Genomic DNA, 11672 nt, shown 5'->3' with positions numbered 1-11672 from the left:
TGTCTTGATAGTCTTGATCTTGTAAAGATTGTCTTTCTAATTAAAGGCTGGGGGAAGTTGAACCCAGTAACATTGCTGCTGAGGGATTATTCCACATTGAGGAGGTGAGACTTCTGAAGATTTTATGTTAGCTAAAAAGTGTACCCTTCTGGAGTAATACTCTTCCCTTGGTTTGGTGATAGCGTTTGTGCCCTATGTCTCATAGCTTGTAACTGCACACCAAATTTGATATGGAACTTGTTGGGTCAAGCAGGATGGCCACACCTTGCTTAAATCCTAAGTAAAATAGCAGCCCCAAAGCCCTTGGGGTATGTTTCAACAGGTTTTATAAACACATTCTTGAAAACATTGTATGGATTTTTATTTTTTTTTAAATTCACTTAAAGTGAATAAATCATCTACTTTTTTTATGTGGACAGTTGATACACAGTTATTCCCTACAGGAATTATCATTATTTCTAGAAAGAGAAAGCAAATGCCAAAACAATTATATCTTTATTCATGTAGTAATGACCATGTTAGCAGCTTTCATTGGTGTAGCATTTTCTATAAAAGTCATCATAGAAATAAATTTGTTTGAATCAATAAAAATAATTTCATAAAACATGAAGGCCGAGAAATTAGATAATATGTTTTTTTTTCACAAGCTCAGTTTCCCACTTAGAAACTCACACAAAAAAATAAGGGTTTTCAGTAACTTGTTTGTACTGTTCAGATGTATTAAAAGTAAACAAGGTTTTTGCTGGAGAAGAGATTTCATCAATATTTTTTATCCTAATAATAGTGTTTTGTTATCTCTAAGAAATAAGCAGATGTTGTTTTCTTCTGTTTAATTCACCTGCAAGTGATACATGAGGTTGAAAAGTGTCTAATGCCTGAAAAAATGATGAATGTCTTTTCCATTACATCATCTCTGGCAGTTGGCTGGAGGAGAATGCCTCTTCATTGTCTTTTTTTACTTTACTTGTTAGCTACCATTCACTATTCATTAATAAGAAATGAAGAACAACTTTTATTGCAGCTGCTTTTGATGTAAGTTATAGAAAATCCCTGAAAGCTTATATTTTTCTCTCTCTTCATGACTCAACACTAATGGCACTCACACTCAAAACCTCCAAAGCAAAACTAGAAGATGAGACGTACATAGGCCATATGTTTGTTAGTTTTTCTTTTACTAAAATGGCAAACAACTTCATAAATTCTTAACTGTTCCTGCAGACGCTTGCTTGAAATGACAAATGAGTCTCTCTGGTAGTGTATCCTACTTTTGAAACTATTTTCCTTCTTTTTTTCTTCTGAAGGTAAAAGATGCAAGTTCATGTGGTAGGAATCAAAATTTCTACAACAGAAACTGCTTCAGTGCTCATTCTTCACCAAAAATCAGCATGAAGTGGAAATGTCATCTGTTATCTGTTGCTTCGCATATTCTAATACAACCATGCAGGAATTATACTGATGTAAGCTTTATCATTCAGAGATCTCTCTAAAAAAGATGGTGATTGAATGAAGGGTATTTGCTTACAGAGGAACACTGACAATGCAAAGATGAAAAGTCTCACCTTTAAACTGTGCATGTATCATCTCAAAATGTACCTTTTTAAATATATACTCTTTTACATCAGTGAATGCTTACTGAGGACTTGTGTTTCATCTTTTCCTCTCTTTTGAAGTTCAGAGCAACATCTGATGTACAACCTGAATAAATTTAGCTGAGAGAGCCATTTATGGCTTGTTTTTCAGTGACTGCATTCAGACTGATTTTAGGACGGAACAGCTCTCCTAAAGTGCTCTCAAAGCTTTGTGTGAGCTATAGAGTGCTTGTCTGTCTAGTTACGTTGTGTTATGTCAGTGATGATGCACTTATCACAAAATGGCAAGTAATTTTATAGTCCTTATCAGAACTGAGTATAAAATGAAAGCAGTGCAGAAGAGAGGTGCTCATTTTTTCAAATGAACAAAGCTACCTGGAAGTTTTTACCGTATTTTAAAGTAGTTTAATTTCCTTTTTCCCATCAGAAAGTTATGTTCTTTGACTCTGAATGGAGTGGCAGCTGGAGAGCACAGGAAAATATGCATGACAGGAGAACTACCGATGTGATGGACAGGAGACATGAAGTCATTTCTGTGCCTATTTGTAATCTAAGCTAGCCAGCCCTATGTGAGCATGTAAGACTGTTCTCTACCAGCACCATCTTTAAAGATGTAGAAGTGTCTGCAGGCTTAAATGCATCTACTTTTTATTTCATGAGTGAAGAATCCATCAGAAATCTCTGCACAAGGGTAACTGATGACCTTATTGAGTTTATACATTTTGGGGGTTTGCTATAGAGGGAATTGTTCTCCATTAATGACAAGCCGCAACCTGTTAAATACCTTACCAGGTAAAGAAATCCCTTGCTTCAACAAGGAAGGACAACGGTTGGTTACATCTAATAAAACTTTAATATTGTCACTTGGCAGAGTGTTGCACATCCTGTCTTATCCTTTTACTGAAGAGACAGGGGATTATGTACCAAAACTACTATGTGCCAGGAGCATCTCTGTTGAAATTTTAGGCTATAAAAAGCTGACAGTACTCTATATGAGAAAAAAGGTTGCACTGAATTAGTATTGTGGAACGACAGTGAATAACAAATTAAAGATGATCTTGTAACTTACTGTATATTGCATATGTGAGGAAAGTGTGTTGTTTTGGGTTCTTCATTTGAGAAGTGATTAAAACAATGATAAAAACTGAGGAATGTCATAGCTTACTTCAGTGATGAAAATGGATTTTTTTGTATCACACAGATGCAAACAAATTATGAAACAGTCAAATGCATCCAAAAAAACCCCATAGGTATAGATTAACTGAATAGGAAAATTCCTTGATAAAGATAAGTATACAGCCACATAATTCTACCCTTAGGAAATAACTAGAACCCCAATCACACACATTTGAAAGAATATATAGATAGAATATATAAAGCATTAGCTCAATGATACAAGGGTTAAACCAGAAGGGATTTTATGAACATAAACAGTCTGAACATTGTCCAGAAATTTTATGCTGAATTTTTTTTTATTATCGAGTTAAATGATTTCCTGAGTTTTTTTTTAAATCAGAATATCTTAGGGGCAGAATAAAGATGACAACAATTTCTACTTCCAATGTTAACTTCAGAAAATTAACTCACTTCCATACTAGATTTTGCCTGTTTTATTTCTTTTTCTAGTGGAAATATTGAAACATTTCCTTTTCTTTACAATGTATGTTTTATTTGCAGTATGTTTTATTTGAACAGCAAGAAGATTTCAGGAGAGAAGGGAGGTGTTATTTGACTGCTTTGTTTCATGTGGTATACGCTGATTTTGTGTTTTCCTTAATGGAGAAATGTTTTACATAATCCCCAAATACTCATTATTTTTAGCGAATGAATGGAATACAGTTCTAGTTCAGACCATCTCCTTATAGCACTAATATCTGTTTTAGTTGTACAATATGTTCCTTTTATTTCAACATTACTCCATGTTTCATGCTCAGCTCTCCTCCAGTAGTGTTCCCTGTCTTTCTTCCTATAATCAGAGTACCACGCAGCTTAGAAAAAAGTATTGTCAGTTGCTTCTGCCATCTGATTGCTCTGAGGCAGATGGAGTACGTATCTTCTCCCCTCACTGAACATACCTTTGCTTTGTTTCTTACACACGCTAATCACGAGAATCTGATGGCTCCCTGTGAGCATCTGGTGACATTAGGCCTTGGTTGTCTGACCAATATATTTTTCTCCAAATCAGTGTCTCTTCTTTTATCTGGGAGCTGCATTTCAGTTACAGCACTTCCTGAAAAACTACTGTCTCACAAAATGACTGTTGAAAGCATCTACTGTTTTTTGAAGGCTTTCTGTGTTTTACTTTTCCTTTAGTTAGACTGGAAAAGAAGGAGGGGGAAATAAAAAGTGGACAAAGCTGGCCAAAATCAACAGCGCAAAATCTGTGTGGTTTTGTCTGTTTGTTTGTTTTTGTTGTTGTTTGCTTGTTTTTGTTCTGTTGGTGTCTATTTTCCTTTCCAGGAAGAAAGGAAGTAAAAGGCAAATAAAATCCATGGAAAATTGTTTTGGGAAGATGTTTTCTCTGAAGTAGAGGAAGGAGTAACAATTCCAAATTCCTCTGTGAATTGCTAGATACTCTTTTTTTGCTGATGTGTGTCCATTTGCAGTTAGTGACCCAGAGACTGACAGCTCCTTATTTCAAGCCTGAAGGCATTCTCTCTGAGTCCTCAGCCACAGCGGATTTCTGCCAGGGAGGTTTGGTGGAGGAGTTATTTTATTGTTTACTGTACAGCCAGCATCATGGAAGTGACATTTCATTATTTATGGAAGGCATCCAGAACCGGGGGGAATAGTCAACAGTGCCACCACCTACAGTTCCCTGCAAGGGACGCTAATGGGGAGTAAAGCTGCTGCCCATCATTTTGCAAGCAAGATCTATTGTTGCCTGCTATAAAGAGGAAGAAAATTATAGTGACAAATGATAATGCTGTTGACTCCCTGGTAAGAAACTGAAAGCTTTATTGCTCCACAATCAAACAAACAGCTTCCATTGTATCTAATTAATAGGTTCAGCTCCAAGTCAAATATAATCGCAGATAAACCCTGCTTAATATAAAAGCTCAAAGCAATTGAACTCCCCAAATTCCATCACTTCTTTCTCTATGACATTTGCTATGAAAAACTGCAAAAAATAATTACATGCAAATGTCTGGTAGTATATTGGATCAGAATAATTCATTCTGAACTGGAAGATCCAACAAAAAGTTAATAATGACAGCATTATTTTCACAGTTGTTTTGGTACTGTAGTCTGAAGTTTCACACAGAAGTTTGAATTTAAGGTGCTGCGTTTTTTACTTCTATCTACTTTGGATGTGGGCCAGGAATTCAAGCTTACAAGAACTGCGTTACTGACTTGAGAAGGTATTAAAGTTTCAGCGCACTGTTTAGTAGATTTGGGCCTGTTGTTCTACTGTTTTGTCGATCCATTGCTGTAATGATTATTATTATTATTGTTATTATTATTATTATTTTGCATCAATATGTTTCCAGTGTAAATGAACAATTATTTTCCATGCCTCAGGCAATTTAATTCCTCATTACCATATTAAATACTAAAGGCTGTTTTCATGACTCAGATCCACAACATCTGTCACCACTTGTCTAAAAAAATCTGTCAGACTTGGAAGTTGGTGTGGTATCAGATGAGTCACCATCAAACAAAAATTCAGAATGGGGCTCTAGCATGCCTGATATTACTGGCAAAATTGATGTAGCTCTTGCATTATTCCTTTTTATTTTTATTTTATTTTTCCAGAAAATTCTAAAGGTAAAATAGATGAGATTTATGAGGGGAAAAATAAAGAAAGAAAAAAAGAAAAAAACTATAATCCCTACATCAAGGAAAAGAAGACATAGGAATGGACATGAAATAAAATGAATGGATAAAGAGCAGTTAAAATGATTAAGGATCATTCTGTTGGTACCCATCACCTCAGCTTTGTTTGTATCAGTGATATTTGTTTATTTATTTCAGCTATGACATTGAATCTAGTGGTATATTAACTGCTATCCTCTATTTTCTTTTGAAATATGAGTGATCACTTCAGGATAGAAAGTCAGTTTCCAGGGAGCTGAGGTCTAACTCTACAACCTAGTTTATTTCTTTAATCACCTATGGTGGGGAGATAGGATACCGAAAGAATGTGTTTAAAATATTTGTTGTATTAACCTGTAGTAGTTATCTAGTACTTCAGGAGTACATAAGGGAAGATGAGAATTTAACATCTGTGTATGTGAATAGGAGTCTGCAAAGATCTGATTCATGTCAGTGAGATATCTGGATACTGGCTACTAACAACTGCTTTCCAGTAGTTATTTTAGTGCTATATTCTTTAGAATTTAGAACAAAATACATTTTCAAACACACAAAGGACCCAATATCCCAGGTGCAGTACTTTATTTAATAAGCAGCAATGAGAAGCAAGTATAAGTGAAGGGGGATGGAGGTTGTTTGCTTTTATCAGAGTTCATAGAATCATAGAATGGCCATATTGATCATCTAGTTTCCAACCCCCCTGCTATGTGCAGGGTTGCCAACCACCAGATCAGGCTGCACAGAGCCACATCCAGCCTGGCCTTGAATGCCTCCAGGTATGGGCATCCACAACCTCCTTGGGCAACCTGTTGCAGTGTGTCACCACCCTCTGTGTGAAAAACTTCCTCCTAATATCTAACCTAAACCTCCCCTGTCTCAGTTTAAAACCATTCCCCCTTGTCCTATCACAACCCACCTTGTAAACAGCCGTTCCCCCTCCTGTTTGTATGCTCCCTTCAAGTACTCGAAGGCCACAATGAGATCTCTCTCACCCCGGAGCCTTCTCTTCTCCAAGCCAAACAAGCCCAGTTCCTTTTCCTCATAGGAGAGGTGCTCCAGCCCTATGATCATCTTAGTGGACCCACTCCAAGAGCTCCACGTCCTTCCTGTGCTGGGGGCCCAGGCCTGGATGCAGTAGTGCAGATGGGGCCTCACAAGAGTGGAGTAGAGAGATACGAATGAGAATCTCTACTGCAGGCACTGAACTTAGTATTTTCCCAAATGCCTTTTCAGGGAGTTACTGAGGTGATAAGATGTAATTTCTCATGCATCAATTGGCTAGACAGCACCAGCTGCTAAGCAAAACCAGATTCTGACTGTTGGATGACTTTCAGTAGAGTCCTCCAGTGTACAGACAGTGCAAATCCAAGCAATGAATCCACCCATCATAGCATGATTTCTATCTGTTCTTGTCCTTTTTCCATTTTTGTGCTAGTGTACTGTTACTTGTACGTCAGTCCTTTTCCAGCTTGTTTTGTGTGTCTGCTTCTTGAGATTTTCCATTTCAAAGGCTGTCAAGTTTCCTCATATTTGCATGCCCAGCTTGTCACCGCAATGAATGTGAATGTCTGCAAAGTAAGAGTCACAGAGAAACTGTGTCCGATACTTCTTTGGATATTACTTTCTTTCAAGAGAAGAATTTAAATTCATTTAGTTCATTTCTGGAACAGCAGATGCCAGCCATTCCTGCTACCATCAATCCCTCAATAGAGATCATTAACAAAAGCTTCTGTGGGCTTTGCAATTTGTTAGTCTAAGACAATGAATCTGTAGGCATATGAGCCATTGTTTCACAGATGCTAATGTGATGATTCCTCTTCTCATTGTTCTGTGCAATTACCACTCTATAAAATAAAAGTTAAGCCCAATGACATAGCGTTAAAAATATAGGCTGTTGGTTAAGGTAAAGGATATATGAATAGAGTCAGTAGTATGTGTTCCTTAGCTCTGTTTTGATAGAGCTGGAGCACCGCTCATCTTTACTCCTTGGGTTTACAGACTTTAGATCTTTGGGATGTTTTCTACCTGCAGAACCTGAAGAGTGGACCCTTGGTGCTTTGTATGTACAGCAGCACACGTTGCCAAAGGGGCTGACAGAAAATGTGAGGGGAAGGAGAAAACAGAAGACATGAACCTGAGAGTAATTCCTATATGGGAGGAACAAATAACAATTTACGATTCTCCTTGTTTAAGATCGCAGCTGCTCTAGAATTGATGATGTAGTAGTAAAAGCATCTTTAAATGGAATGCTTTTCTTACATGGTTCTGCTAAATTTTATTGTTGAGAGAAGACGAGGTTCTGAACTGCTCTTGGAAAAATGAGATATTCTGACCAGAAGAGGCTAAAGGAATGTTGAAAATTCCATCATGCCTGGACTTAGTACAAAATTATTTTTATTATTTATAACATAGTTGTGAAAATCTGTGATTTCCAGTAACTCATAACAGCCAGCAAAGCCTTTTGCTGTGTAGCAAAATATTATGAATTGCTCTTGAACCTATTGATCCTAACCAGTTATTGAATGTGGATGGATCAAGTTATTTACTGACACCTAGTTGCTATTCTCTTACTGGCACTGTGTAAATATTGTCTTTGTACAATCTGAGATCTTTTTAGGGATGACAATATAAATGCAAAAGCCAAAATAGCACTTTTCTTTCTGTGTTGCAAGTGCTTTAAAAAAAAAGACAAAAACAAAACCAACACTGAAAGGTACTAATATGCCTTACTTAAGATTTCCATGCTGAGGAGGAAGAAGGTGATCTTAGTTTAGCTGTTACAAATTGCACTCAGAAAAATTCTGAGACTGCTTCTACAAGTTTAAAATGAAACTTGTGCTCAACTCAGCTGGGATTCTGACAGTGCACAGGAACATATCGTACTCAAATTCAAGCTAAAAATTCTTGATATCTACGTAAGTCTAATTTTATTGTACTACTAATCCTACTCTGTTAGTGTCGCTTGAATCTTTGCTATTGATTTAATTAGTTTGTGTTTTCCATGGTATGCCTCTCTGGATTCATTGCTTCTCTAAATTCATGAACTGGAGCTGACTTCCTGTAGCTCCTTCCCTACATAAAATTAATGAATCATCTGGGGACTGAAAAGCTAGGTAATCAGTGCCCTTCTTGATTTTGTGGCCTTTGAAGGCTGCATAGAGTTAAGAGAGGAAGTCCATACTTGAAATTCTGAAATAGCTATTTCTTCACTTCTGGCCCTGAGAAGAAAAAAACGCACACAGAGACTTGTATTTTGTGGCTAGGATCAAAGATCAATATGTGTGAAGGTCTCAGAAGAGTTGCTCAGTCAAATAGACCACAGTTTTGGTCTTATTTGATCACAAAAGATAGCAAAGTTGGGTCTTGGCATTTTTGGACCTTTCTTGTTTACTCTAAATATTACCAACAGTGAACTGTTAGAGTGTTCACAGAAGTGTCAAATTGTAACCTGAGAAAAAGAGAATATTTCCAGAATTATGTTTGGAGCTTCATGTATTTAAATATTACTTCCAGTAAATATTATTTAAGATAATTTAAGGGTAGTAGTATTCATTCAGTCAGGAACGTTGCTAAGGGAATAGTATACAGTTACAAAAACCAGTAAACCTGGCATTTGAAATAATAGGCACACATAATGAACTCACTTGAGAACAATCTTTCCAGATAAATAGCCATAAAATGAATAGCTCTGGCTAGTAAATAATATGAAGACATAATATTCCTCATGAATAGATAAAAGCTTGAACTATTTAAAAATGACTCACTGTGAACTGTTAGACTAATTCTCCATAGAAATAAGGGTTCTTGTGAAGTTTGTAGCCCATATTTGCAGAGACATCATTTGGATAAAGTGGACAAAAAAAAAAAGAAAATTACTGGAAACATGGCTAAGTGAGAAACCTTTCTGAAATTTGCCTGTCCTTCCTTTCTAATCACTTTCCTTCAGTTATAGAAATTTGTGATATTTCCATTCTTTTTAAATGGTGCAAGCAGGTGGCCTGGGATGCAAAGAAAAGACCTCCTTTCACAAGCCTGGAGCATTCTCCAAGCCAGCTGGATTGGCACAAAATAAGGTATTCATATCTATACCACCACACTTCCTGGCAGCTTAATTTTCACCTTCCAGAGTAGAGATTGACTCAGTCACAGAGTGATGTCTTAAGGAGTAGTTTCAAAGGATAAGCAATGTTACACCACACTACATAACTTCTCACATAATTTCCATGGACCTGCTTGTCAAGAAGTGGGAAAGATAAGTGTCTGAAGTAGTTCTGCCCCACTACCTAGGGTTCTGTTGTTCCCCCTTCCCAATGTAAAAACTCCTGGCAACAGAAAAAAAATTGTCTTCTATCTTGCAAATATAAGGTGAGAAATCTCTAAATCTGCTATAAATCCTATGTATTTCACACTTGCATTAGTTTTTTGAGCTTTGAACTTCAGTTGCATGGAGATATGCCATTGAAAGATTGTTGTGGTAGGAAGATGCTGCCTGTGAAATAAAATCCTTCTCTTTCTATAGCCCAATTAGGAACTGGCTTTGATGACCCTGTTATAGTGCTCCTGCACTGAGGTTATTTGTAGCACTGTGCTGGTGATAATCTCTTTGTTTCCTAGTAGATATAGATGATTTATGACGTTACAAATAAAAAAAGATAAAGAATTGAAAGATATATTTCCTGTATAGCTTTTTAGGAGAGTTTAGTATTGTATGGACCTTCTGGTGCTGAGTCTAATTTATTTTTCTCAGAGGCATCATATGCAGTAATACACTACTATCAAAATACATTTTACAGTTTCAGTCCTACTCAGTTTTCCTCAGTGTCACTTGGGACAATGTTTCAGAGCCATACTTTTCATCTCTTATGGATCTTTCCTTTTGTTTGTTGGGTAGGTTTATTTACAGTCAGTTTATATTCTCTCCTTATTTTCCAATATTATCCACCAGATTAAATAATTTTCTTCCTGTATGACTATTACATGAGGGTATGAGGTAATGAATGGTAAGCAGTGATGACATTTCTGTCCTTGACTTCTCTCTTTGGGGTACTGAACAATGTGCTTAGCTATGGAAGGGCTTCACAGCCCCTGTTCATCTTAAAAAGCCTCTATACCTTTTCCTTTTTGAGTTAATTCTTTCTTGACTTGGATGATCAAAATTATCCACAATATCTGACACAAGTTTTTCAGAGCATCTTTTTTAATGGTACCTTGCACAAGACTGCAAATGACTTGTCATTATCTGCCTTTTAATAATACAAAATAATAGAACAGTTTAGTGGGAAGGGATCTTCAAAGATCATTGAATCCAACTGCCTGATCACTTCAGGACTAACAAAATGTTAAGGTTAAGGGCATTATCTAAATGCCTCCTGAACACTGTCAGAAATGAGGCAGCAACCATCTCACTAGGAAGCCTATTCCAGTGTTTGATCACCTTCATGATTAAGAAGTTTTTCCTAATGGCCAGCTTGAACCACCCCTGGCAGCTCTATGCCTTTCCCCAAACTCCAAAATGTAGTTTGCTCTCTTGGCTGCCAGGGCACACTGCTGGCTCATGCTGAGCCTTCTGTCAGCAGCACCGTAGGCCTCTTGGAGCTGAGCTTCTCCCTGGCCACTCACCCTTTGAGCTCTGCCATTGAATCAGTTCACCACCCAGACAGCAGGAACCTGTTTGTCTCACAGCTGGGCAGTTTAGCCAAAAGAGTGCTGTGAGGGATGGTATCAAAGTCCTTACTAAAATCCAGAAACATTAAATTTATCATCTTCCCTTTATCTGCCAAGCAGGTAACCTTATCATAGAAAGAGATCAAATTACTGAGGCAAGACTTTCCCTTGATGGACCGTTTTGACTATGCCAGATAACAATTTAGTCCTTTAAGTGCCTTTCAGTGGCACCCAGGATAATCACCAAGGGTGCTGAATGCAGTTAAATTTAGCTGACAACTGGTCATGAGCGACCTATCGCTCCCAGGGGTTGATATTGGGGCCTGTCTTGTAAAATATCTTTATTGATTATTTGGATGAGCAAACTGAGGGTACCCTCGGTAAGTTTGCAAATGACACCAAATATCGATCTGTCTGAGGGTAAGAAGGCCCTTCAGAAAGATCTGAAGGATGGATTGATGGACTGAGGTCAATGGGATGAAGTTCAAAAAGATCAAGTGCCAGCTGCTTCACTTTGGTCTCAACAACCCCATGCAACAATACAGGCAGAGTGGCTGGAGGACTGTGTAGAAGAAACAGACCTGGGGGTGCTGGACAAAGCTC

Source organism: Lagopus muta, chromosome 1 (assembly GCF_023343835.1).
Source record: "Lagopus muta isolate bLagMut1 chromosome 1, bLagMut1 primary, whole genome shotgun sequence".
Classification (NCBI taxonomy): Eukaryota; Metazoa; Chordata; class Aves; order Galliformes; family Phasianidae; genus Lagopus; species Lagopus muta.
The sequence above is the reverse complement of the archived record's forward strand: the minus strand, read 5'-3'. Positions refer to the sequence as shown.